Genomic DNA, 4,247 nt, shown 5'->3' with positions numbered 1-4,247 from the left:
ATTTTGTTCTCCTTTTGATTTTCTCTCGTGGGACCGTGAATGTGATTTGATGTAAGCCTCGCAATAAATTTAACTCAGGTGATGAGATGCAGCTAGAGCAGACGAAGCTTGACATTTGCTCAGAGGCTCGAGCAGAAGCTTGCTCAGAACCAGCTCCTCCACCCACTCCCTCAGCATGCCGAGGTATTTACTTTATCACGTCCAAGCAACCATTTCAGAATAGAATTCATAAGGTACACGCCATGAACATTTTAGTCATCATATATGTGTTTCCCTTTTTTTCGTCTTTGGTAGGTGAGTTAGGCTGGGAGGAGACTGGCTTTTTGCCGTACCTGCCACACCACAGTGAGTGTTTTGTGCTGGTAAAGGGAACTGAATTAGGCACAGATACGCATTTACCTTTCTCCTGCTCTAGCACCATGCATGGTACCAGGATCCCCAGCAGAGCTTCCTCTGCCCTGTTCTGCTGGGCCCCCGCCACTGGCTGTGCAGTCAGCAACACAAGGTGAGGCCATATAGTACTCACACATTACAGTGCTGATAATACAGTCGGCCATTTCTGTGTATATAAAAAAACGTTTGTTGACAAAAAGGACTTAAGGTCAGTTGTAGTGGTGTCACTTATAAAGTCAAATGGTGAGACAGTTTGTTGCACGCACTATATATAACTAGATTCAAAGCACGATGCATGTATTTTAGGACTTCTACTGCTTTTCTTGACATGACGTTTTTGCTGTTACTGCATACTTTGTTCAGCGCCAGATACACCACCAGATATGGCAACATGTAGCAATTGGAATGCTGATGCAAACAGAGATGATGTAACAGCATCTGACCCTGGATCTGTGGATGTAGCTCTTCAGTCAGTTAGGAATTCTGGTGGGTATCCAAAGCTCGTGGTTTCCCTTTAATGAGCAGTGATTTATTTTTCAGTAGATTCTTCTGCCAATGAAGCCGCGGCGGGGTCTGCTACGCCGAAGAACAAGGTCCGTGTTCACAAATGCTCACTGTGCAGGTTTGCTACGCCATACTTAGCACGGTTCTGTGCCCATATACGGGCGTTCCATCCTAAAGGGTTCACCCCTGTATGTCAGGAATGTGGTACCCAGTTCCGCTTTTTGGCCCGGTACAAGGGGCATATTCTTGAGTGTGTTACCTATGAGGAGGTGGAAATCGAAGGCAGCACAGAAGCTCCATTTGCAGATGCAGCAATGGATGAACCAATTGAGACTTTTAATGTACCACCAAATGCAAACATGCTGCTATCCACTTTGTGCAGGAAACTAGAGGCACAGCACCGATGCTCAAAAGTTGCCATAGATACCGTGGTTACTGCCATAAATGACATGTTTTCTGCAGAGGGAATGAACATAAATGTCTCTGACTACAGAGACGACGATTCACGACGAGCTCTTTACGAGCGTCAGGGGATCTACGTTCCCCAGGAAGAAGTGCAGTTGCCTTGTGGTGACAAAGCGTATTATATTCCCATGAAAGCCTTACTGGAGAACCTGCTGAGTCACCCATCATTCGAAAAATATTTTCAGGCACTACTTGTCTCGAAGGAGGAAGGCGTGCTTTACGACTTTACTGATGGCACTCGTTTCCTGTCTCACCATGTAAATTGCGTCAACAAACCTAATTCGAAAGTATGCCTATTGTATTCCGATGACATTGAGGTAGCAAACGCACTAGAAATGAAGAGGGGCTCTCGCGGAAAGCTTTCTGTATTCTACGTAACATTTGTCAACATTCCGGCTTCGCACAGGTCCAAGCTGAGCAGTATCTTTTTGCTAGCTGTAGGGAAAGCAAAAAGTCTAAAATCACAGGCCGCAAAAAGTGTTTTGCTACACGATTTCGTGTCATGCTTAAACGAGTTGGCTTCTGGTTGCCTGCTCCAAACGAGAGGGGGCCCAAAACTATTTAACGGGTGTTTGCTCGCTTACGTTGGGGATTCCCTTGCGGCTCACAACATGGGAGGGTTTAAGGAATCTTTCAGTCCTAATGTTCGTCTCTCCTGCCGTTCCTGTTTGGTTGAAACGAAGGACTTCCATAAGTACCACTTCGGCATTCAGTGTCCCTTGCGCACAGATGAACAAATACAGGAACAAGTTCGGCAGCTCTGCGCTGTTGAAGGAGAACATCGTAAGCAACTTTCCAAGCAGTTTGGCCTCAATGGAGGTTCTGTGCTGTCCGTGATAGCTAACTTCTCGTTGGTACATGATCTGCTTTATGACCCAATGCATGTGCTATTAGAAGGCGTTGTACCAAGAGAAATCGCTCTCTTTGCCCGTTTCATCGTAAGAGAAGCAAAATGGACTACTACTCAGGGTCTTAACGGCATAATTAGCAAGTTTCGCTTCCACAACTCTATAAGTAAGAGTGAATATCCAAGAGTGTTTGACTCGGACTTTGCGCTTGTATCTTCATCCAGTGCTTCCCTTGTGCTTCTCTTACACCTCCCCTTCATGCTGCTAAACAAAATACCCAGTGATGAGGAGCCACATGTGAAATGCTACCTTCTGTTGTGTACAATAACAGAAATAATTCTGTCCCCCACTCTCACTGTAGATGATCTGTGTTGCTTGGAATCGCTAATAGCGAAGCATAACAAACTGTTTTTTGGAACTGTACGGGAATGAGAAGTTTACCCCAAAGCATCATATGTTAGTGCACTTAGTACAACAGATCAGAAACTTTGGACCTGCACGTCATCATTGGGCAATGCGATTCGAAGGTAAAAATGCTCTACCAAAATCTAAGAAATTCTGGAATTACCAGAACCTTCCTTACTCCGTTGAACAATTCTTTCAATCACGTATGTCCTTTGAGATCTGGCACTCAGAAGGAGTGCCCAACCTTCAGCATGATGCCACAATTGATGACAAGAGCATCAGAAGTGCTCCATTTGTACTCACTGCAGATTTTGCTGGCGCTGGCGTGCAGACAAGTGACATTGGGAAAACTGCAAATGCATTTAGTAGGGCTGTAGTTTCCAACGTTGTATTGCGTGTTAAAGACATTGTAACGGTTGGTAACGCAACAGGTATCATCACATTTGTTATGATTGAAAAGTTTGTCTATTGGAAGAACTTGTGCATCATAGTTTCCAACGTCCTTGTGAAGGAAAGCTTCTGTTCGAAGGCTAACGCATTTGTGCTGTCTGCTACACCGCACAAATTTATCTTTGAGGCCACGTCTTTGCTGTTTCCATGGTCCCTGTGGTCATACAAGATAAATGACAAGTACTACTGCATTCCGAGGTGCTGGCATACATTACCAGCTTCATAACATTACGAACGTAGAGGGGCATTCCCGATATGTGTGCTTACGTGTTAAATCTCATTTTATTGAAAGGTCATGTTTTCTCTTCGATATTGTTGTCAATAAAACCTGTGAGAGCGATATGTGCATTGCTCTTGGAATCTGTACAAAGAGTTGAGGTAAAAGTTGTCTGCGACAGAATTCCAAAATCTGTTGCCTGCCGAATTCCAAAATCACTAAATAAAATTAATTCCCTTCTAATTTGCGCTCAGAGAAACTTAGACACCAGGCTTTGAGGCAAGCCTCAGTTTGAAAATTAACATGTGTGAAAAATGTCTGCAAACAAAATTGTCGTTCTAGCTATCCTCTTCAATAAAAGCAATGTGTGCTGTGTTCCAGTACCATGTTTGGCACTTGCTGTTCCTTCTCTTCTAGACTTTAAAGAAATGGCCACTGGACAAGCTTCCAGAATTTTCACACGTGGTGCAACCGATATTGAATGGGAACAAAATGCCTGAGGACAAACATAAAAGACTATCCAGGCAACTGAGGGACGAAGTCGCCATGTTTTTGGAGTAAGCATTGGACAATCTCTACTAGCCTTTAACACAGTGCAGCAGTGAACATATTTTACAACTGCAGTGAGAATCACCTCATAGAGGGGTGTTCAAAAGGAGAGGCAAGGTGGACATACAAACGTTTAGGTGACGCTCTCGCCGAAAAATACCCTTATTTGCAATGGGAAAACGCACCACCACGCTCGAAGATGTATAGCAAGAGCACTGAAGTTAATGTGAGTACCCACGCTAAATTAATACTGATTGTCTTGCTCAGAGGGGCAATTGGATATTTTCCCACGTATATGGTCTGCACATATCTCATGCAAGACTATTGCCTTTAGAGCGTTTTCATCAAGAGATTATCTAATGCACGAAAAGTAAGGCGACACAGAAAGAGGAACGCTGCCGCAATAAGTCCACCTG

General features: G+C 44.1%; 1 long non-coding RNA gene across 1 annotated transcript; it reads left to right on the top strand.

The window, feature by feature from the left end:
* Positions 1 to 841: 841 nt before the first annotated feature.
* Positions 842 to 3,751, top strand: LOC135368627 (uncharacterized). The gene is made up of 3 exons (XR_010414833.1): positions 842 to 879; positions 934 to 986; positions 3,700 to 3,751. It is a non-coding gene; the product is annotated as an uncharacterized LOC135368627 (long non-coding RNA).
* Positions 3,752 to 4,247: the final 496 nt, after the last annotated feature.

The sequence above is a fragment of the Ornithodoros turicata genome, chromosome 1 (assembly GCF_037126465.1).
Source record: "Ornithodoros turicata isolate Travis chromosome 1, ASM3712646v1, whole genome shotgun sequence".
Classification (NCBI taxonomy): domain Eukaryota; kingdom Metazoa; phylum Arthropoda; class Arachnida; order Ixodida; family Argasidae; genus Ornithodoros; species Ornithodoros turicata.
The sequence above is the reverse complement of the archived record's forward strand: the minus strand, read 5'-3'. Positions and strand labels throughout refer to the sequence as shown.